This window comes from Felis catus, chromosome E3 (assembly GCF_018350175.1).
Source record: "Felis catus isolate Fca126 chromosome E3, F.catus_Fca126_mat1.0, whole genome shotgun sequence".
Taxonomy (NCBI): Eukaryota; Metazoa; Chordata; class Mammalia; order Carnivora; family Felidae; genus Felis; species Felis catus.
Genome location: NC_058383.1, coordinates 31,614,782 through 31,639,057, shown reverse-complemented (window position 1 = coordinate 31,639,057; position 24,276 = coordinate 31,614,782). Strand labels below are relative to the sequence as shown.

Genomic DNA, 24,276 nt, shown 5'->3' with positions numbered 1-24,276 from the left:
CCGGTTAGTATCAAGACCAGACGACCCCGGGACCTGTGACCCAGACTCCTGCTCCCCACCTTCTCCTTAGGGCCTCGCTCATGCAAGGTGTGCCATTACCCACTTAGTTAAGGGATTGCAGCCTTGCAAAACTCACATCCCACACAGCATCCACCGAGGCTTCACAGATCTCATCCAGGTCCCCCACGTCCCCTCTGCCGCTGGATTTTTTTTTGCTTTTAATAAGCTGGTCCCGGGGGATCATTGTCGTCTTAGAGACTGCCATGACTTTGAAGCAGATCCCCGACATCGGATCATTTCATCTGCAAACAGGCTGGTTTGAGGCTCTCAAAAGATGAGGATTCCTTTTAAAAACACAACCACGAAACTACAATGTGCTGCAAAGAGAAAAAGAAAGAAAGAAGAAAGAGAAAAAGAAGAAAGAAAGAAAGAGAGAAAGAAAAAGAAAGAAAGAAAGAAAGAAAGAAAGAAAGAAAGAAAGAAAGAAAGAAAGAAAGAAAGAAAGAAAGAAAACACATTGCTGAATTCCATCCAATGTCATCCAGTCTGGGTTTACATTTCCCCAGCTGTCTCATAAACATTTTTTTTTTTTTAATCTGGCTTCTTTGAAACAGGATCCTGCCCCCTGGGCCTCCAGGACCTGGCATTCGGCTCGTCTGGCACATAGTAGGTGCTCTGTAAATCCTCGCTGGGTTGAACAAATAAGGCTAAAGAATTTTCCAGGGGCAGCTCCCGTTTTCGGAGCGGTTCTCAAGCTGGGCAACTCGGATGTTCCCATCTAATCCTGACAGTCGTGCTGAGGGGGAAACGCTTCCTGTGAGCCCATTTTACAGAAGACACAGCTGAGGCACAGAGAGGGGAAACGACCTGCCCCAGGCTGCACAGCAAGGAGTAACGCCCGAAGGAGCAAGTAAAGAGGGCCCAGGACATAAGCTCACTGTGCCAGATGCTGTGATCTGTAGGGGAGGCTGTGCCGGGCCGGCCTCACCCTCTCCCAGAAGCTCCCTAGCAGCATGAAGACACATGGGCGAGGGGCACAGCTTCTGAGGCCAGGAGTCAATCCCTCTTATGGACCGACACCCACGTGGGCACCCTCAGCCACATCGGTGCCCTGCAGGGGTATTCCTGACCTCTGTCTCCTCTAGGAGGACCCCAGGAATGTCCTCCTCTGGGCCCCAGAAGGAGGAACAAGGACATCTGAGACTGTCCTCTCTCCGTTTGGTCACGCAACAAATAAATACTGATCGTTACAAGATGCCAGTCACTAATCGCAGGGCCTGGAGAACAAGTGAGAGCCAAGAGCAAGTCTGAGTCCGGTGGAGGACTTAAAGAGGCCACGAAATGTATTTGTAAGGGTCAGTGGGAAAAGGGTACAAAGGAAGGATGTAGAGGTTCTAGGGGCATGGGCAGGAAGTGGTCAGTGAGGGCTTCCTGGAGGAGGTGAGGCCAAGAGTGCTGAATGTAAACTCCTGAAGCTAGTGGCTGAGCCCTCTTCTTATTTTGAACAATGCTGATGAGCAAAGTACTATTAACAATAATAATCATGAACAAGAATCGCGATGGGTGACAATCCCTGGATTCTGTTGGTGTGTTCGTTTACCGATGGCATCTCCCTTAGTCTTTATAATAACCCAACAGGTAGAGACCGTAAAGGTAAAGCCCATTCTAGAGAAGAGCAAACTGAGCCTCAGAACAGTGACAGAACTCAGCAGGTGGTGACGCTGGGATTCGAACCCAGGCCCGCTAGATCATTGAGCGCCTTCCTTTTTGTTAAGATTAATTTCTGTTAATCTTAACAGACTGCTGGCTGAGCCCCGCCCTGGGGCTTCATGGAATCATTCAAAGTTGTCTCCCTTCTGCAAACGCGACCCTAGGTCCCTCACGAGGGGTTGGAGCGTGGGCGGCCTTCAGAGTCAGAGGCCCCAGCAGCACTGAGAGCCTGGCCGCTGCCCGCACCAGCTCTGCAGTGGGGAGGATCTGAGTCCTTCCTCTGGGGCATACTGGCTGTGGGACCCGAGATAGGTTCTGCAGCAGCCTCTCTGAAAAGCAGGGATGACAATGGGGCTGACCTTGGCGGGGGGGCTTCTGAGGCCGGAGGAACGAGGGCAAGGAGGTGGGGGCCTGTGGGACATATATTTGGGGAAATAGGTTGCAGTGTCCCTGGGACCCAGGGCATGGGGTAGGGAGGCAGGGGACAGAGCTGGAGAACTCTGTTAGGGCGGGTGACTGAGCACTTACTTGGTATGAGGGCTGGAGACACGGAAACCCAAGGGTAGGGATTTTGTCTGTTTTGCTCGCTGCTACAACCCCGGTGCCTAGAACAATGGCTGCCACATGGTAGTTCCCCAGTCCTCGATGGGTGAATGAATGATGGATTGCATCAATAAGTGAGTGAGTGAATGAATGAATGAATGAGTGAATGAATGAGTGAATGAAAGTAAAAGAATTGTGAATGAGTGAATAAATGAGTGAATGAATGAATGAATGAATGAGTGAGTGAGTGAATGAGTGAGTGAGTGAACGAATCAATGAATGAATGAATGAGTGAGTGAATATGCATTCTGACAGCAGACTTAGGGGAATACCTGGGGAGGATACAAGGAAGAAACCACTGTTCCCTAGTGGGTAGGAAATTCAACACTTTTTAAAGGGGCTGAGGGGCGCCTGGGTGGCTCAGTCGGTTAAGCGTCCCACTTCTGCTCAGGTCATGATCTCGCAGTCCGTGAGTTCGAGCCCCACATCGGGGCTGGCAGCACAGAGCCTGCTTCAGATCCTCTGTCCCTCCTCCACTCATTCTCTCTCTCTCACTCTCTCTCTCTCAAAATAAGTAAATAAACTTTTAAACACTTTAAAACAATAAAGGGGTCGATGCTTCGAGCAAGTCTTACTCCGTGAGCGAGGCAGACGTGGGAAGAGGACACTGCACGAGCAAGGCCTGGTGAGTTGACGACAGGCTGGCATCCGGAGTTACTATAGGATGCAGGTGGGTGTAGAGTGGAAAGGTTGGTGGTGAGTCAGGGACGAGCCCCACGTGCCTGGGATACAGCATTTGAAGGCTGCTCTCCTGCGACGAGGAATCAGAGAAGGTTTTCAGCAGGAACACAGCAGGGTCATAACTGACCGTGTCAAGCTGCAGGTGTCCCACAGCCCAAAACCTTCCTTGCACTGCTTTCCAGGGCGGGTCTGGATCCCATAGCATACGCCCCACCCCGAAGGCTGAATCCTTCACGACGCGTACCAAATGCAGGGGTTCCGAAAGTATTTACCAAGCACCCTCCGTGAACAGAACAAGAGTTGATATGCATTAAGCATCTACATTTGCCAGCATTGGGCTCAGCCTTGGGTACGTATTATTTCATGTCATTCTGCCATCAGCCCTGTAAAGTAAGTAGTAGCTCTGCCCCACGTGATGGATAGGGAAACTGAATTCAGAAAGCTTCAGTGAAAGGCCCAGGGTCCCACAGTTACCTGGGGAGAAAATCCGGATCCTGACCCCAGGCGGTCTGGATCCAGAGCCCCTGTTCCCATCAGCGTTCTGAACTGCTTAAAGCACGGGGCCTTGTCTTCTGCCATCATGTCAGGAAAGTAAACCACCAGACTCAGGTTAGATGCTTAGAAAAGGGCTGCCTTTGCCGAGCTGGCCTCAGCTTTAGGTCACAGACCTGCTTTGGAGAATGTGGCACTCAATACTGTGTAGGGCTGCTGCTGAGGACAGTGCTGTCAGCTTGAGCACATTGCTGTGGCCCCTGTAATAAAAGGCAGACAAGAGAAAAGCCTTGAGTTCTTCAGATCCAGAAAAGTCAGACTTCCCTTGCACTCTTAATTTGTTTTCAATTTTGGAATGGTGAACATCTTGAAATTGATTGTTTCCCTTTTTGCTCTGGCCACTGGGAAGCTCAGACCACATGTACATTCCAGCTCTGTAAGCAGTAGTGTGCTTTAACATGGGTGATGTTTTATTTTCCTTTTCTCCTATTTTTTTATGACCGTTTCCTCATTAAAAAAAAAAAATCCTATTGTTTTGTTGCTATCTTTGTTAGTTACTTTTTTAAGTTTATTTATTATTTTCTGAGAGAGAGAGAGAGAGAGAGAGAGAGAGGGAATGAGGGAGGGGCAGAGAGAGAGAGAGAGGGAGAGGATCCCAAGCAGGCTCCACAGCTGTCAACACAGAGCCTGATACGGGGCTTGAACTCACAAACCGTGAGATCATGACCTGAGCCGAAATCAAGAGTCTGATGCTTAACTGAGTAAGCCACCCAGGCACCCCTAGTTATTTCTAATCCATTTTGGTGAAGGGCAAGTTTATAAATAAATATATACAGAGATTTACTCCAAGGATGCAAAGATGGTTCAACATCCACAAATCAATCAACGCGATGCACCACGTTAACAAAAGGAAAGAGAACAATCATGTATCATCTCAATAGATGCAGAAAAAGCACTTGACAGGATTCAACATCCGTTTATGATAAACACTCTCAACAAAGTGGGTATGAACAGAACATACTGCAATACAATAAAGGCATGTCTGAAAAGCCCACAGCTATTATCATACTCAGTGGTGAAAAGGAAGTGGTGATCTTCCTTTAAGATCAGGAAAGAGACAAGGATAGCCACTCTCACAACGCTTATTCAACAAAGTATTAGAAATGCTAGCCACAGCAATTAGGCAGGTAAAAGAAATAAAGGGCATTCAACTTGGAAAGGAAGAAGTAAACCTGTCACTATTGGTAGGTAGACAACATGATTTTATACACAGAAAACCCTAAAGACGCCACAAAAAACCATTAGAACTAATAAATTCAAAAAAGTTATAGGGTACAAAGTCAATATGCAAAGGTTGGCTGCATTTTTATATAGTCATGACAACCTGTCAGAAAGAGTGACTAAGAAAACAATCCCATTTAGAATGGCATCAAAAAGAATAACATACCAGGGTGCCTGGGTGGCTCAGTTGGTTAAGCGTCTGACTTTGGCTCAGGTCATGATCTCACAGTCCATGGGTTTGAGCCCCACATCGGGCTCTGTGCCTACAGCTCAGAGCCTGGACTCTGCTTCAGATTCTGTGTCTCCTTCTCTCTCTGCCCCTCCCAGGCTCATGCTCTGTCTCTCTCTGTCTCTTAATAGTACATAAACATTAAAAGAAAAGAATAAAATACCTAGGAAAAAATATAACCAAAGAGATGAAAAGCCGGTACACTGAAAACTGAAAGATATTGATGAAAGAAATAGAAGAAGACACAAATAAACAGTAAGATATTCCATACTTACAGGTTGGAAGAATTAACGTTGTTAAAATGTCTAGACTACCCAAAGCAATCTACAGATTCAATGCAATGCCTGTCAAAATTCCAACGGCATTTTTTGCGGAAATAGAACAAACAACTCTAACATTTGTATGGAACCGCGGAAGATCACAAACAGCCAAAGCAATCTTGAGATCAAAGCCAGAGGCATCAAACTCCCTGATTTGAAATTATGCTACAAAGCTACAGTAATCAGGACTGTGGTCTTGGCATCGAGACAGACAGAAGTATCAATAGAGCAGAACGGAGAACCCAGAAAAACACCCACGCATACAAGGTCAGTTAATTTACGACAAAGGAGGCAAGAACTTACAGTGGGTAAAGGACAGTCTCTTCAATAAACAGCGCTGGGAAAACTGGACGGCCACATGCAAAAGAGTGAAACTGGACCGCTTTCTTACACCATGCACAAAAATTAACTCCAAATGTATTCAAGACTTAACTATAAGACCTGAAACCATAAAACTCCTAGAAGAAAACAGGTGGTGAACTCCTTGATGTAGCTCTGGATGATGATTTTTTTCCTGGAGCCGACCCCAAAGGCGAGGTGAACAAAAGCAAAAACAAACAGATGGGACCACATCTAACTATAAGTCTTCTGCATAGAAAAAAAAAATTGGGGCGCCTGGATGGCTCAGTCGGTTAGGCGTCCGACTCCAGCTCGGGTCACGATCTCGCGGTCCGTGAGTTCGAGACCCACATCGGGCTCTGTGCTGACAGCTCAGAGCCTGGAGCCTGCTTTGGATTCTGTGTCTCCCTCTCCCTCTCTCTCTGCCCCTTCCCCGCTTGTGCTCTGTCTCTCTCTGTCTCTCAAAAATGAATAAATATTAAAAAAAGAAGAAGAAAAAAAATTAACAAAGCGAAAAGGCAGCCTACGGAATGGAGGAAGCTATTTATAAACCATATACCCAGTAAAGGATTAATATCCAAAGCAAAGAAAGATAAGAATTCATACAAGTCAATATCGAAACAACAAACAATCCAATTTTAAAACGGGCAGAGGATCGGAACTTTTTTTTCCCAAAGAAAACAGACAGGTGGGCAACAGGCCCACGAAAAGAGGCTCATCACCACCCATCACCAGGGAAATGCAAATCAAAACCACCAGGAGATACCACTTCACACCTGTCAGAGTGGCTAGAATCAAAAAGACAAGAGCCAGCAGGTGTTGGCGAGGACCTGGAGGAAAGGGGACCCTCGTGCCCTGCTGGGGGGAACGCACACCGGCACAGCCACCGTGGAAAACGGTGTGGAGGTTTCCTCAAAAAATTAAAACCAGACCTGCCATCTGATCCTGCAATTCTGTTCTTGGATATTGACCCAAAGAAAACACAAACGCTACTTTGGGAAGATATCTGCACTCTCGTGCCCACTGCAGCGTTATTCGCAACAGCCAAGCTACGGAAACAGCCTCAGTGTCCACGGATGGATATATGGGTAGAGAATACGTGGTGAATATATACAGAGTAATACTGCTCGGCCATTACCCAGAAGGAAATCTGGCCATTTCCGACAGCGCAGATGGACCTTGAAGGCATCACACGAAGTGACGTAAGTCAGACAGAGAAAGACAAACACTGGATGATTTCACTCACATGTGTAATCTAAAAAACAGGACAAACAAATAAAACCAAACAAAACGCACAGATAACAGAGAACAGCTTGGCGGTGGCTGGCCGCGGGCCGGGTAGGAGGCCGAATGGTTGAAAACGATCAAGAGGTACAAACATCTAGTTATAAAATGAATGAGTCACGAGAATGTCATGTTAAGCGGCCGACTTCGGCTCAGGTCATGATCTCGCGGTCCGTGAGCTCGAGCCCCGCGTCGGGCTCTGTGCTGCCGGCTCGGAGCCTGGAACCTGCTTCGGATTCTGTGCCTCCCTCTCCCTCTCTGCTCCTTCCCCACTCGTGCTCTCTCTCTGTCTCTCAAAAATAAATAAACATTAAAGAAAACTGTTTCAGTAATACTATCGAGGTGTGTATTTGACAACTGCTAAGAGAGCAGATCCGGAGCATTCATCAAAAGAAAAGAAAAAGTTTTTGTGACTGTGGCGTGACAGTAATTACACAGTAGCAATTATCGTGGGATCATTTCACAACATATACAAGTATCGCCTCCACAGGCTAGAACCTGAAACTGACGCGATGTTCTGGGTCCGTCTGCGTCAACGAAAAGCATTTTGATCGAGAAATAAATGCGCACACGAAAAAGGAGTGACGATCCTATCGTTCGATCAGGCGCTGTTAGCAGGTGGAGCTGGGTGGATATTTCTCCGTTGGGGGCCATCCTGTGCCCCGAAGGATGCTTGGCAGCCGCCCTGGCCTCCATCTACCAGATGCCAGGAGCAGCCCTCACCCCGCTGTGACAACGGAAGAGGCCCATGGCTAAATGTGTCTGGACGGTAAACTTGCACGCGGTTAAAAACCTGCACTCTCACACTGCTCCTTGAAGGCAGGCCGGGGGTGGTTTAGGACAACAACCGAGGCCTGCTTGGGGCTGGAACTTGGGCCGGGTAAGAACCCCCGGCTGGAGAGGGCACATCTTCAACGCTCCAGGCTCCCAGCACACAGAGCTCTTACCGTCTCGTCCCCCACAGCAGCCCCACAGGGTCAGACTTAGGTCCTCATTTCACAGATAAAGGCACGGGGGTCCAGAGAGGCTGAGTGAGCAGCCCGACATCACACAGCAAGAGGGTAACGGGGCAAAGGACGCAAGGGCCGAGCAACCTCCCTGCCTCTGACGGAAGCTGAGAAGAACAGAGAGTGACCACTGTGAGAAAAGGGATGTGCGCTGGGGCCGGAGGCACAGGTCAGACCTGACTGGGCAGGGGGGAAGCCCAGGGAGGGGAGTCCCGGCAAGACAAAGGCACAGCGGCAGGCACCAGAACAGCTTTCTTAGGAACGGGGGCTCCCCAGAGAACCGAAAACCTGCCTGGAACGTTCATGGCAGCACTATTAACGATAACCGAAAGGTGGAAACAACTCAAGGGTCCATCCACGGACAAACCCATGACCATGCGGTCCGTCCACATCAGGGACATTACTCGGCCGTAAAAGGAATAAAGCTTGACACACGCCCCGATGCGGACGATGTTCCGTGACAGAAGCCGGACACACAACGGGCCGCATTTTGTCTGATTCCATTTACATGCGGTGTCCGGGAGGGGCAGATCCATAGGGACAGAAGGCAGGGGAGAGGAGGGGGCAGGGGGACTGGAGGTGACAGAGAAGGGGGAAGGGGTGCTTTTCGAGATGACGAGAGCATTCTCAGCCTGGCTCTACTGACCGCTGAGAGCTGCACAGCTCGAGATACTGAAAGCCACGGAGGGCACTGTGCACTTGAACGGGGGACTTGCATGGCACATGAACGGTATCTCAGCGACGCTCTTTAAACAAGCGATAAAAGACTTGGGTAGGTGGGGGCACGCTCACGGTTGAGGATTCGGGCTTCGGTGTTGGCTGTGCCGCTCTCTCGCCGCGTGACCACGGGCACTTTATCTCCTGGAGCCTCAGCTTCCTTATCTGTAAAATGGGTATATCAGAGGTCGCCCATCTGCTACGGTTGAGGGAAGACAAGACAAAGGGAGAAGCTTGCAGCCAGAGGCTGGCACACAAGTGCTGCAGAGACATCAGCCACAGGACACTAGCCTCCGGCTGTGCCTCGTCCCACCCGCTGCTCCCTCGAACTCCAGAAGCCTGGAGAACGCCCGTTCCAGGAACGAGGCAATTCCTTGAAGTCTGAAAAGACCACGTAAGGCTTTCCCGGCTCGGAGAGGAAACAAAAGCCTTCACTGTCGTCCAAGCTCCGGATCCTAAAATCCTGCCCAGGCCCAGAGGCCCTCATCCGTCACTTAGTTTCAAGACACCAAATGACCTCAGCGACGCGCAAAGGGATCTTCACAGCCATCGCCACTTGGGGCCCTGGAAGCCATATCCCCTCCCCCGTCCCCACTGCTCCTGGGAGCTTTGGGGGCCGCAGGAAAGGCGAAGAGGAGCTGGCACGAGCCCTGCAAAATAATCCAGCCCGGGTGGGATGGGGTGGTGGGGGACCCCACAAAGGAGCAAGTGTGTGAGGGGCCTGTCCGTGTACAATGGCCCCTCAGAAACCTGTCCCCAGGGAAAACAGAGGATCTCTATTGGCATGGCCTAAGAAAGAAATGTCTGTATTCTTTTAGGAACTGCCCCCACAGGCTCCAGGCCAAGAATGTGCGGCACAGCATCTATTAAGTTTCTAAAATTATGCCTAGGTTGGGGGGTTGGCCAGGCCCAGGAGCGGGAAAGGATGTGGAGGGCGGGCAGGCGGGCAGGAAATCTTTAATCCCGCTCTTTGCGCGCTCCGGGCAGCGGGAAGGGAGTGCCCCTCCAGCAGATGTCAGGTCGGCGCTGAGAATCAAAAGCCCTTCTGTGCACAGCCTGGGCACTCGACTGTTTCTAAACACTGCTACAGTGCCTTCCCAGATTGCCCGAGTTGTCCTTGGTTGGAGAGAATTAGGGATAATGGGATGGTGTCCCTTGGGCGGCCTAATTGGAGGAGCAAATGAGAGAAAGCAAGCTCCTGGTGGTCAAAATCTAGACATACAAACTGGGTTGCTATATGGGGTTGTGCAGGTTGTGCAGGTCGTGCACTGGACAATTGCCGAGGGACGTATTTTCAAATATGGCGTTGAACTGTGTACAACCCGTACGACCATTTGAAGTGGCCCATGATGTCCCAGAAGGAGGAACAGCTGGCTCCTGTGGCCGGGGTCTCGCTCTTGGGTGGAGCTGGGAGGACGTGAATTGGAGGCCAGTTTGTATGTGAGCAAAGTTGACACAGCAAGACATACATCACCAATGTCAATACAGATTGAAATACTCTGAGCCCCTCTCCCCCAGTACTCACAACTAAATATAAGGCAGCGGGAAGGAAAAGCCAAAGGGGTAGGGGCCTCAAAATTTGTGGGTTATCCTACCTCCCAGATATGGTTACCAGAAAAAAAACAGAGGATAGTCAGTTAAATTTGAATGTTGGATTAACAATGAATATTTTTTTTTTTGCAGAATTATGTCCCAAATGTTTCACGGGCTATATTTACATTAAAAATTATCTGTTGTTTATCTGACCTTCCAATTTAGCTGGACATTCTCTGGTTTTAGTTGCTAAAGCTAGCAACCCTACCTCCAGAGGACATGCCTATAAAAACTCTCCCACCCACCACCGCCTGGAAATAGCTATTAAAGCAGCAGCTAATTAGAGCATGTTCCCCCAAGCCTTTTTGGCCGCTGTTCTGTAGGCAGGACAGAAGAGCGTGAGCACCCCCATCTCCCGCTCCCTCTCCCTCCTCCCCTGGGGGCTCTGACATGACCACCTTGCCACCCAGCCTGGCTACGAGGTTCGTCTGCATGCAGGTGCCCGGTGTGGCCACACGCCCCGTGGGGAAGACTGGAAACACAGCCTCGCCGCCCACGCCACCGAAACTGGAGGAGTGGATCTTGCACAAACAAGGCTGGCTGGGCCCAGAGTTACCAGCGGGCCTCTCCAGGTGGTTCCCCAGGACCGTGACGCCGTGGCTTCCGCAAGCCGTGGCGGCCTTGGGCTCCAGTGTCTCCTCTTTGTTGGCAGTGGGGCCACAGCCGGGTCAGCCTGGGGTGGGGGTGGGGGGTTGGTGCTCAAGTCCAAGCCAGGCCGGTTTTCTGGACGGCGGGCAGAGAGTGAGGAAGGAAAGGCCTTAGTCGTCTCCCAGGCGGCTTCCACAGGAGTGACTGGCCGACCTCTTGTGGGGCCACCTGTGGCCAGAGCAAACTGCATGTGGCCAGCAGTGGGTGGAGCCTATCCAGCAGGCAGGACGCGTCCATGCACGGGGTCTGCACAGAAAGATATCCAAGGACCGAGCAGGAAAGGCCTGGACCCTGAGCCCCCAAAGGGCCCTGGCAGAGAGAAAGAGGGTCTCTCGGCTCCCCTGCCCCAGCTCACAACCGGCCACTGACTTCCTCACCTCCCTTCCCCACTCCTCTGTTTGTCTGAGTCCCTGGGACGGGCAGGGAGGCCAGGAGGGGCTGAAATGACATGTGAGGGGTGAATCAGCCCTCTCTGGGAATAAATTCCACCTGGCTAGGTGGGAGGTGATTGGGCACCGTCGGAGCCTCCCCTGTGGCTCCTGACGCTGCGGGTCCCCTCCCCCTCACCCCAGAGTCCTGCTCCCCGGAGAGGCACAGGGGCACGTGTTCCCTGCAAAAGCTGTCCCACGTGGGGCGCAACAGAAGGCGCCCTCTTCCCACGAGAGGGCCAGCCAGTCGGGTTCTTGACTCTGGTTTATGTTTCCACGTCTGATCCCCGTGGCGGGAGAGAAGGAAGGACACTCACCGGGGCAGAGGGACCAGAGCTCCTGTATCACCTGGGGCGGGTGGGGAGACAGTCAACGCAGCCAGAAGCCAGGTCCCTGGGGCTGCTTTCTCCGAATTATCCGGGTAATTCCTTCACAGCTGGGTTTGAGGTGTCAAACTCTGTTCTTCTGCCTGTTTAGACCTGCCTCACTGTGGAGGCATCAGTGATTCCACACACTGCCAACTCCAGGAGGGCCCCTGATGATTCAGACTGGGCTCCTGGGAGAGTCCCCAGAGGGAAAGGGCAGTCAGGGAAGGCTTCCAGGAGGAAGCAGCTCCGAGTGAAGCCAGGGTTCATTGGGAGAAGAGTGGGAAGGGCATTGTCTGGTGGGGGGGGGGGGCAGAGTTGAGATATGCAAGGTGTGGCATGCGCACAGTGCCCCCCGCGGCAGTTCAGGCTGGTGGAACTAGAAACATGTGGCTGAACAGAAAGAACATCCTGGAACACGGGATGGGGACTCAGAGAGCCAGCCTCGCCCTGCCACGAGCCAGGTGTCTCTGGGCAAAGCCACCTTCGCCTCAGTTTCCTCATCGCTAAGATGGGAACAGTAATGGAGGTCACCGCTGCTCTGTGTGGCCCCTTGGCCCCCAGCCAGGCCATTCACACATGTCCCTGCTCATCTCATCCACTCCCATGGGGATCCCCACGTGCAGAGAGGCAGCTGAGGTTCAGGTTCAGAAAGGTGTCCCACAGGGGCGCCTGGGTGGCTCAGTCGGCTGGGCGTCCGACTTCGGCCCAGGTCATGATCTCATAATTCGTGAGTTCGAGCCCTGCCTCGGGCTCTGTGCTGATGGCTCAGAGCCTGGAGCCGGTTTCGGATTCTGTGTCTCCCTCTCTCTCTGCCTCTCCCCCACTCATGCTCTGTCTCTCTCTCTCCTTCAAAAATAACGATAAAAAAAAAATAAAAAAGTAAAAAAAAGGAAAGAAAGGTGTTCCAGGGCCCAGGGCCCCAGGTGATCCTCTCCAGTAAGGATGAAACATCTTTAAGCTGAAGGAGGCTGGGAAAACAGTAGAAGCAGGAAGGGCATCTTAAAACGTATGTATCTGGTGTGTTGGCCGGGGGGGGGGGGGGGGGGGGACCCTAGTGACTCAGTCAGTTGAGAGTCTGACTTCAGCTCAGGTCATTGCCTCTCGGTTGGTGAGTTCGAGCCCCACGTCGGGCTCTGTGCTGTCAGCACACAGTCTGCTTCGGATCTTCTGTCCCTCTCTCTCTGTGTCCCCTCCCGAAAATGCATAAAACATTTTTTAAAAAGTATGTATTTGGTCTTTGTCCTGGGTTCCTACGCAGAGGCCCTAGAACCCTTGGGATTTCCTGAGGGATAGAAGGTCTTTCGTGTGTTAATGACATGACTCCAGGCAGGGGGCCTAGACAGTTTCAGGATGGGGGCTGGTCACCAGAAAAACCAGCCAAGTGACTGAGATCAAGATGGGAAGGTCCCAGGAGGGGAGAGGGGCCGGAGACTGGGTTCACTCCCCAGTGGCCCATCATGCCTATGGAATCATGAAATCTCAAGACGAACCCCTAGGTGACGGGTTCAAGGGGCTTCCGGGCTGGTGAACAACACATCCATGTGATGTACCCCAAGTCCACGGGGACCGAGGACCCTGTGATCGGGACCCTGCCAGACCCTACCTCCCTCTTCATCGGGCTGTTCCTCTGTACCCTTTGTCAGAGCAAGAACGGCACTTTCCTGAGTTCTGTGAGTCCTTCTAGAAAATCATGGAACCTGAATGGGAGCTAACCACAGAGCATCCTTGGCCTATAGTCCTCTTTCCCACCCTTGAAGGGGATGTGAACAGAGAGGGATGTTTGTTTTTGGTATGAAAATCAGCCATACGCGAATGAGGACTCAGGGAAGGAATCCACGGCCCCCTGCTGGGGAGACAGACCCCACGGAGGGTGGGGGGGACTGCAGCAAAGGGCCGAACCAGGCCCCATCTACAGGGTGCGGCGGGCGCTGGGGTGGCCCTGCCCACACCCCCCTGCAGCTGACCGTCAGGTACGTCAACAGTGTGTACATAATGGTGGCTCCCCATCCGTGCCCATCGGGCAGCAGACTCTGAGGCGTGTTCCGTGTCGTCTCCCAGAGGTGCCCAGCGGGCCCGCAGCAGCGCCTGCCCACTGACGCCCGGTCTCCCCGCATCCTCTCCTCCCCACCCCCGCCTCGGTGCCTCCAGGGATCCCCTCCCTAATAATTAACTTGCACCCAGGTCCGGGGGTCACCGAAACTCAGATAAGGGCCCAAATGCTGCCTAGCAGGGGCCAATTTTCGCCGCTGGGGGCAAGGCAGACCCCGTATTGCAGGACCTTCCGATCTGTTCAAGACAGACCAGAATCCAGAGTTCCCCGGGAAGCCTCCTGAGTCTTAACTGCCAGCTCAGATTGAACAACACAACACAAAAGAAAACAGAACAAAACAGAACGCATCTGTGGGCTTGCTCTGGTCCTTGACCTGCCAGTTCAAAGCGGTTGGTGGCGGGCGGGCGGGCGGGGAGGGGTACAGAAAGTTCTAAGCGTTGGGGGACTAGGTTGGGGGGGACAGGGGGAGTCGCCTTGGCGACCCACGCCAGCAGCCTGAGTGGGGAAGGCGGGCGAGGCCCCACGGTGGGCCAGGCGGCATGGCCAGCTGGAAGCATCTGGAGGGCCCGGTGTGGCCACCGTGGGCCGGCAGTAGACAGACGCAGAGTAAATAATCGGCTGGGATGCTTTTCCAAACACGCAGACCCCGAGCCGCCTGCGGCCTCCCCCTGGCTCGCCGGGTGGGGAGAAATCCCAGGACACCCTCCACCCGGCCCCACATCTAAGCTCAGTCCCAGGATAAACTCAGGGCAGCCAAGGAGGAGGAGGAGGAGGAGGAGGAGGAGGAGGAAGGGAGGGAGGGAGGGAGGAGGTGGCCGTCACGAGAGCAGCACTTCTAGACCTCACACTTGTGAACTGCTTTTTAATTCTGTGCAGATGGAGAAGACTGTCTTTACAGATTTCCATCTCTCCACGCTGCCCCGCTTCCCTCCTCTCGCAGAGCAAACACAGAGCGTGTCTCTTGAGGTTGTTGTGGTACCATTTCCCAGGGTTATTCCAAGCCACCACTCTTCTGCTGCATTTTCGGAATTTAGATTAAGAATACAGGGTGTCAAGGGTACAGGCGTTAATGTCAAAGTTTGGTGTTGCGTGTTTATTCTACTATGACCAGCCAGGCCCATCCATGCCTGTCATAAACTGTTTTATAATACGTTTAGAAGATTTTAACTTGGAACTATATTCACTGGAGGGCGGGGGTGGGGGGGGGTGGGCGGCGGAAGAGAAATTCCTGACAGCTTACCTTTAACGGCCCCCTATGAGCCACGTATTCTATACATATCCTTAGCTCATTTAATCCTGATTGTGACCCAAATAGCTGTATCGCACTGTGTCATTAAGATGTCTTTCGGTTGCAAGGGGTGGAAACTTACATCGAAGGCAATTTATGGGCTTATGTAAATGGAAAACCCACGGTAAGGGCTTCAGGCATGGCTGGATCCAGGAGTTCAAATGCTGTCATCAGGAATCTCTCTCCCCCTCTATCTTTTGGCTCTGCTCTCCTCTGTGCCTGTCTCATTCTCAGGCAGTCCCTTCTCTTCTGATTGCAAAGATGGTCCCCAGAAGTTCCAGGCTTCCGATCGGCCAAGCAATCCAAAAGGGTGGAAAGAGAACACCTTTTTCCCAACAGTTTGAGCAAAATCCCCATGACCCAATCTCACTGGTCCAGCATGGATCATGTGCCCATCCTGTGACCAAGCCCTATGGTAGGATTCCTGATCACACGCCCATACCTGGAGTCTGAGAGTGTCAGCCCCACTAAAATCAGGAAGGGATGGATGGCTAGCTACCACACCCCAAAAGGAGTGCTGGACACCGGGCATTCAAAAATAACAACTGCTAGGGCGCCTGGGTGGCTCAGTCGGTCGAGCGTCCGACTTTGGCTCAGGTCAAGATCTCAGGGTTGGTGGGTTCAAGCCCTGTGTCGGGCTCTGTGCTGACAGCTCAGAGCCTGGAGCCTGCCTCAGATTCTATGTTTCCCTCTCCCTCTGCCCTTTCCCAGGTCTCTCTCTCTCTCTCTCTCAAAAGTAGACATTTGCAAAAAATTTAAAAAAACAAAACAGTTGCTTACCACGGCGAGGTGTGTGAAAACAGCAGGGTCGTCCTCACGGTTGTACACGTTGCGCACTGCACATCCCCCGCGGGCTCCATTTACATTCACTGTCATCGTCCACAAATACATTTTATCGAAACAGACTTCCAACGATGGCAGTTGGGTGTCTCGTGATTGAAAAACGGCCACGGCACTTTGTAATTCTTCCCATCGAGAGAAGGAATCTGCTTCCTCACCCCTCAGATCTGGGCTGGCCTCGTGACTGGCTTTGACTAACACAAGGCAGTAGAAGTGACCCTCCAGATTTTGAGGCTAGGCCTTGGGGGGTTTCCACAGTCACCCTCTTGGAGTCCTGCCTGAGGCCAGCGCGTAAGGCGGCCTCCGTGCAGAGGCGCGGTCCTGTGAGGGAGAGCCGGAGTACCCAGCTGCCCGGCTCTGGACCGGAAGTCGTGAGGAGACAGGACAAGTGTGCCTTGTCCACTCATGTCAGCTGGAAACTCGGTTTCCTGGGACGCTCTTCCCACGTGGCCCCAGGTCAGAATTTGCCGGAAGAGGAACACGCGAGAGGCTTGGAGAGTGGAAGCAAAGCAGTGGATGAGACTCTGGGAAGGCAGGCGTCATCTGATGAGATGAGGCCGTGCCTGGGGATGACGTCCACCCAAATCCTTGTTTCTGGGAGAGCCTGAGCCACCCCCCCCACCCCCCCACCCCCCCGCTGTGTTGAGTGCCAAGGGAACCCAGTGAGGGAGCTCAGGGCACAAAGAGGGAAGCCCGGGGGCACCTGGGTGGCTCAGTGGGTTAAGGGTTCAGCTCTTGATTTCGGCTCAGGTCATTGTCTCACGATTCGTGAGTTCAAGCCCCGCATCAGGCTCTGCGCTGACAGCACAGAGCCTGCTTGGGATTCTCTCTCTCTCTCTCTCTCTCTCTCTCTCTCTCCCTCTCTCTCTGCCTCTCTCTCTTCCTCTCAACATAAATAAATATTTAAAAAGAAAGAAAGAAAAAAAGGAAGAGGGAAATCTGCCCTCCATTAATTTTTCTCCATTCATTCAACAGTCAACGATCTCTTGCTGTGGGTCAGCACTGGGGACAGAAAGAGCCCAGAACTGGGGTTAACCAAGTTGGTGCTAACCCCACCCCGAGATCCGGGCAAGACACCCAACCTCGCAGAGCTTCATTTAATCCTCACGAAGGTCCCATGAGATAGGAAATGTCGGGGCTCCATTTTTCAGGTGAGGGAGTGGAGGCACAGAGAGGCTGAGTGACTGCCCCAAGGTCACACAGCTAGTCAGTGGCAGAGCCAGGATTCCTCCCTAGGGGTCGACTCCCCGAGATCCTAAGTTCTCAGCCACTTCCTTAAAAGTTCTGGAGACTGAGCCTACCGAGGAAAGCTCCAGAATTTAGGATTCGCTCCCGGTAAATGGTATGAATTTATTCCATAATACTTGTGAGAAAGATCTCATGACTTTACTTTTCTAAGGCTGATGACATTGGGATCTGACCCTCCCTGCCTGCCTCCCTAGAGAACCCCCTACAAGTCTCTTGCAGACAGCCAGTCTCCACCCCCTATGATTCTGGGTATAGACAGCACCTCTAACCATTGCTGCCCAAACTCCCCTTCTTCCTAGCCCCGCCCCAGGCTCCCAGGGCTGAGTTGTGCGCGTGACCAAGGCTGGCCATGGCGATGGCTTCAGTAATGGGCACGTGACCCAAGCTGAGCCAATGAGACTCAACCTCCAGATTCTGACTAGAAGTTTTGAAGGGGACATCTCAATGAGGCCAGTGAGCTAAAAGCCTGGGGCTGTGAGGCAGCATCCCGGCCAGCACGTGGAGAAAGCCCACGAGCGAATGAAGGAAAGCGGGGCCAAGAAAGGGAGACAGATCCCTGGCGACACTGCCTGAGCCCCTGGATTCAGCCATGCCTGAAGCTGTTGCACTCCCAACTTGCCAGTGACACAAAACATAAGCTAATTTCAGTGGGATTCCATTATTTGCAGCTGGATGAGTCCTGACTCAGGTACTAGGCTTTGTACGAAGGTACCAAGGCCTGCTGACTCTAGCCCAAGGCAAACACAGCCCTTCAGAACACAGAGACCCAGTTGTTCTTTGAAGGAGATGCGGAGGGAGGGGAAAATACCTCTCATTCTTCCGTGATGAATCAACAGCCAAACAAAGACTGGGCCCGTTTCTCAAGCAGGTTACTCTGCCTAACAACGATTAATCATCCAGGCCCAGCCAGCCCTGAGGTTGCTGTGGCCCCAAAGAACCTGCTACCCTCAGAGCCGCCCCAGATTTTCCACGTCCATGTGAAAAGAATGTCTGTGCCATTGGTCCTTTCTCCTCCAGCTCAGAATCCTGGGAGCTGGGTTTTCTAAAACTCCAAGAAAACACTATGTAGAATGTCCAGCCAACAAATGCTTGTGATGCACCCGGTGGGGGGGCCTCTGGAACTCACATCTCTTTGGAGAGGGTCCCAAGAAGCTGGTCCTGCCCCTTCTTACTGAGTGGTGGGCTAGCCCAGGACCTCAGAAGCCAGGGGGGTGGGGGTGGGGGTCAGCAGGGGACAGAGGAGGAATGGTATCGAAGGCTGAGCCATGGAAATGAGACTCTTCCTGGAAGGACGGAGACCATGTGGGAAGATTCTAGGCTGGGGAAATGAGACATGATCTCATCTAGGCTAGGTCCCCTAGAAACAGAGCCCGAGATGGGGATTTAGGTGCATGTGGCTTTTGCAGGGGGAGGTTCTCAGGAGGAGGGGGCTGTCTTTCCCTTTGGGCTGCAGAGGGGGGTAAGGGGGTAAGGGAGGCGGCTGAGCGGCTGGAGCCTCTGCCTCCAGCAGCCGGCCCAGTGCAGCCTGGTGTGCTTCCTTCCTCCTCGGAACCCCATGTCTGCTTTCAGGGAAGGGACTCATCCAGTAGCCGCAGCTGGGCTGGGAGGGATTCACCAGGGACAGTGTGGCACCGTGATTGGGCACCCAGAGCCCAACGTGTGGGAGGTGCCCCCAAAGTGTTGGCTTTGCGCACAACTCTGAGTATTCCGGGCCTGTGGGGGGGGGGGGTCTGTGGTGCAAGGTTTGGAATCAGTCAGCAGGTGTGTGTGTGTGTGTGTGTGTGTGTGTGTGTGTGTGCGTGTGTGTGCATAGCATCTTCCTGGGCCCTTCCCAGCGCCTGCAGACACTGACCTTCCTTATGTGCCAGACGTTACCAGAGCCCCAGTCTTTGGGGTGTCCGAAACCTGTCTGTGTTGGGAACCCCGGCTCCCCACTTCCCCTCCCACCGTTGGTACCTCCGGATGGAAAAGCATCGGCATGAGAATCAGGTCTGGACCATAAAGCTGGGGGGTACTGACAGAGGAGGAACTCAGGAAGAGACACAGGAAGTCTGGCCTTGGCCTTGAACCGGAATTGCTTCAGTGATCCTTAAGGCCCCCAGGACAAGCCCAGACCCTCACAGGCCAGGCTTCTAGGGGAGACCTCTTGGGCCTCATCGCTCACCACCACCCACCTCCTGGCTGCTTGGAATACTGAGGAGTCACTATTTTTCCACACGCTCCTGCCCCTGGGCCTTTGCACCTGCTGGGCTCGCTGCCTAGAATGCCTTCCCCTGCCTACTCCTGGCCTATTTGTCCTCTGCTCTGGCCTCGGGCCTCCCCTGACTCCAGAAGGCCTTTCCTGACTTAGCTCTCCTTCCTGTCCCCCACCCACCTCCCCATCTTGTGCTGTCGCTGTCCCTGTTCACTTGCCTCCCCAACAAGACTGAATGCCCTGAGGGATAGCCCTCGGGCTTGACTGCCTCGGGTCCGCGGTGCAGACAGACACAAGGCACATAGATGCTCAGGACGTAGGTGTGGCGTGAATGAACAAAGCTGGTAAGTGGGGTGGGCGGCCAGTCATACTATCCTCCAGGCCGATGTTGCCCATGGTTTGTGATGGCCAAATCGTTCCAAGATACGTTTATCTGTAACGTACACCCTCCCCATCAAATTACAATTTCCTATTGCCTCTGATGAGTGGGCGACAGGTAGCGCCTGTGAGCAGCAGTCCCCTGCGATCCGTGCCGCCCTCGACGGATCCGGCTCAGCTCGGCAAGGTCTGAGCAGTTTCGTTATTACCGTCCCTGGTTTTACACTTGTGGAAACTGAGGCTTAACGTGGTGAAAGAGACTGGGAGCAGATCTGCAGAAAATAAATAACCAGGCTGCAGCAGGCGAGGAGCACCCACGCGGAGGCGGCTGTGGGTGGCTGAGCAGGTTCCCGGGGGGCTGTAACAGACTGCCACAGGCCCCATGCCTCGAAACAACAGAGACTTCCTCTTTCACTCACAGTCCGGAGGACAGAAGTTTGAAATCGAGCTGACAGCAGGCCTTTGGGAGGCCTTGGGGATGGACGCTGGCCTCTCCCAGGTTCCAGGGGCCCCGGGGGCTCCTTGGCCCGGGCCCCTGCAGAGACCCTGTTTCCAAATAAGGTCACAGTGACAGGTCCTGAAGGGTCGTATCTTTTGGGGGGGGGGTGTCACCATCGACCCGCTACAGGTGCAGTGTCAGCTGCCCCTGACCCTGTGACCCAGAGCCTCTTGTGACACCTCCCGCTCTGGCCCTGTGGCCTGGCACGTGGGGTCCCTTGGCGGGGCCCTCGCGGAGGAGGCCCCGCAGTGCCAGGCGGAGGCTGCGGCCAGCCGGGCTCCAGGCCCAAGCGAGCTGTCACCCAGATCCTACTTTGGCTCTGCAAATATCACCATCCTGTGCCCTCGGAGGACAGACTCCAGCCCCCACAAGTGACCAGGCCGCGTGCCCTCAGCCCCCACAAGTGACCGGGCCGCGTGCCCCCAGCCCTCACCCGGCCTCCAAAGGCAAATGCCTAGAATTCCATGGGATCCCACGGTAGCGGGGCCCCAAGAGAGGAGACAAAGGCGGGCTCTGGGCCCGGTGGGGGGTGGGAGGGCCTGGGGGTGGCCCGGGGCTGCCTTGCCCTGAGATTTGCTCTCAGAGAGCAAGGGCGGCCAAGCCAGCGCCCACGGGCCCCTCTTGGAGCCCCCACTCGGGGCCCAGCACACATGCAGGGCCCACACATGTACGTGACCCCCACACCCATCCACATGCGTGCCTGACCACACGCCCCGGCCCCCGGGGATCGCTGGGATAGAACACGGGTGGACACATTTCCAGGGGGGTGCCCGTCTGTGTGGACATGGGCAGCCCGGGGACCCCACCTCTGGAAGTCACTCGACCTCTCTGGGCCTCGCTCCCCTCGTCCGAACATTGGGATAAGAGCCCCGACCTCAAAGGGTCGTTGAGGGGGCTAACCGAGGTCATACGCGGGAGCTCCCGGGAGCCAGGCACACAGGACGTGCCATGGAAGCATGAACAACAGGCAAGCGTGAGGCTATCTACCGACATGCAGAGACATACGCAGGGGGACAGATGCAGCCGCAGAGGAAACCTTACGTGCACACGCACATGGACGCACACAGGCGCGTTCAAAACATAAACACGGTCGCACAGGGGCCACGGGCACAGGCGTGTGCAGAGGCGGGCACACATGCGTCCACACGGGTGCCCACGTGCGTGCGCGCGGCCCCCCTGGCCAGCCCCCCCATGTGGTTCACTCCTTTCCAGCGCTTCCCCTCCCCCATCCCCCCCCCGCCCACTGTGCCCAGGACACATCTGGGTGTGGCCACGGGGCCCAGGAGGCCTCCCCGTTTTCAGAGAGGCGCTTGTGGCATCTTCCTGGTTACAACACGCCGTCCCACACAAGGTGGTTTCTGTCTGTCTGACCACGGACATCCCACAGCCCCCTGCCCTGCCCTCCCCCCCTGCCGGGGCATAAGCTGACCCCCGCCCCCACCGCGGCGCCCTGAAGTGGGAAATGAGGCTGGGCCAGGGAACAGAAGAGGGACCCAAGCCGCAGCCCAGGGGCTCCTCCAGCCTCCCTCCTTGGATCAGGGATCAGCGTCTCCAGCGGGACCCCTTTTGCCATCAGCGCCCCACCCCTGACGCCGTGGACTGAAACCACAAAGGGCATTTCTGATCCAGGACCCCGACCTTGGCCTTGGCCTCAGGCATGCCCCCCTGGGGCTGCGCGAGAGTGGCACAAAGCCCCCGAGTGTTTCTGGGGGAGGCAGGAGGTAGGAAAGTGCAAGACAGTGGGGCCCGTGCCCCTCACCCCCGCCCCCGAACCTCGGTCTGCTCATCCGCACGCTGGGCAAGAAGCGAACCATCTGTTTGGGCGGTGGGCGTTGTGTGGGGGCTGCCCAGACTGTGCCCTTCCCACACGTGCAGAAATGCCCACCCTCTGGGTCTCAACGAGGGGAAGGTCTGCTTCCCCCGGGAAGACCTCGGATGATGGGTCCTGCACTTCACCGGCCTCCTGGCAGCTAGGATGTGGACATGTGACCCAAGCTGGGCTACTGGGTCCACAGGCGCCAGACAGAGCAGGTACCGGTGCCACAAAGAAGCAGGGATGGGCGGGGGGGCTCCAGTGTAGGTGGCAGGGACAGCCACCTTCTGGGGCCAGGCCTGCAGCCCTGGGGACAGAAGGAACCCTGCCTGAAATGCTCCTGCCAAGAATGCACTTTCTAGACCATAATCACAGCCCTTAGATGGCACTTCCTGTGCACCAGGCTTCCGAGCCAGCCCTCCTGGCAACCCTCGGAGGCGGGTACTATCATCTTGATTTGCAGAAGAGGACACTAGGCACAGAGAGGGTGAGCGACTCCCCCGAGGTTGCAGAGGTGGGATCTGAACCCCAGCTGGCTTCCCTCAGTCAGTCTAGATCACCGTCTACAGAGCTCCTTGGAATTTTCTGGGTGATGGGAGTGTCTCCTGCTTCTCTGAGGTGACCCTTGGTGGGCTCCTGGATGTGAGTTGCTCTCTAGAAAGATCAAGCCGTGATTAGAAGCTTGGGATTCTCAGCCCCATCTTCCCCCCTCAGGGAGGGGAGAGGGGCTGGAGCCTGAGGTAATGATCCATCATGCCTAACGTGATGAGGCTTCTATAAAAATCCCTAAACTGTAGGCGTTGGCCAGCTTCCGAGTTGAACACATCTGTGGGCTGGGAGGGTGGCACACCCCAACTCCACGGAGACAGAGCCCCTGCGCTCGGGACCCTCCCAGACTTCACCCTACGTATCTCCTCACTGGGTGGTCCCTGTGTTTCCTTTATCACATCCTCTACCACAAAACGGTACACATCAGCGTCTCTGTTGCGAGCTGTGCCACAAAATTATCAAACCTGGGTGGCGTGGGGAATGAGAATCACCCACTGCAGCCAAGTCAGACAGAAGTGGGGACTCTGTGGGGACCGGCTATTTGTGACCGACGTCTGAAGTGGGGTAGTCTTGTGGGACTGAGCCCTTCACCTGTGGGGTTAACTCCGGGTAGTTACGGTCAGAATGAAATTGAACTATGGGACGCCGGGATGACGTGCGGAAAGTTCGAGAACTGGTTGGGGCAATCCCTAACCTTTGAGGTCAGAAGTGTTGTGAGTGGAGAAACAGTTTTCGTTTGTCCTCATGGGAACCTTGCAAGGATTAGGTAAGATAATACACATAACAATGGTCAGAATTTCTTCCTTGGTAGCACTTGCCTTAGCATGGTAACGGCATGTTTTCCTTGGGCTTCCTAATGCAAGAATGAAGGGTGGGTCCTCAAATTCAGAGGGTCTGTGGATTTGGAGAGGAAAAAAAATCACCTCTTCATTTCACTAGCCTACAACTGAAATTTATTTATTTATTATTATTTTTTAATGTTTATTTATTTTTGAGAGAGAGACAGACAGACAGAGCGTGAGTGGGGCAGGGGCAGAGAGGGGTGGAGACACAGAATCTGAAACAGGCTCCAGGCTCCAAACTGTCAGCACAGAGCCTGACGTGGGGCTCGAGCACGCAAACTGGGAGATCATGACCTAAGCTGAAGCCGGACGCTCAACTGACTGAGGCTCCCAGGCGCCCCTACGGCTGGAATTTAGTATGTAATTTCAATTCCTCATGTAGCGACACCCACAGACCTGTGACTCTGTCATCATCAGGAATCACAGGGACTTTTTTTATCCCATGCCTGTCACTGTAGATATACTTAGCTAGCTTCTTTTGTAAGCTGTGTATTTTGCAGGGGGAGGGGGCGGGGCGGGGGCATTGAAAAAGATCCTGAACATTCAACACTAGTTACTGAAATACATGCCAAAGACAAAAACAAAAAAACATGCCTAAGTGTCTAAGGAGAGGGTACGGATGTCAGCAACTTACTTTGAAATGCATCAAGGGGCGCCTGGGTGGCTCAGTCGGTTGGGTGGCCGACTTCGGCTCAGGTCATGGTCTCGCGGTCCGTGGGTTCTAGCCCCGCGTCGGGCTCTGTGCTGACAGCTCGGAGCCTGGAGCCTGTTTCAGATTCTGTGTCTCCCTCTCTCTGACCCTCCCCTGTTCATGCTCTGTCTCTCCCTGTCTCAAAAATAAACGTTAAAAAAAAATTAAAAAAAAAAAGAAATGC

At 53.9% G+C, this 24,276-nt stretch overlaps 1 long non-coding RNA gene across 1 annotated transcript in view; it reads right to left on the bottom strand.

Annotated features, from left to right (window-relative positions):
• The window catches only part of LOC111558263, a 72,305-nt gene that overhangs the window by 6,008 nt on the left and 42,021 nt on the right, over positions 1-24,276 (bottom strand). The window contains exons 3-4 of the long non-coding RNA XR_006590917.1: positions 2,889-3,746; positions 137-377 (exon numbers count right to left, since the gene is read on the bottom strand). This is a non-coding gene — a long non-coding RNA (uncharacterized LOC111558263). The remainder of the gene's footprint in view (positions 1-136; positions 378-2,888; positions 3,747-24,276) is intronic.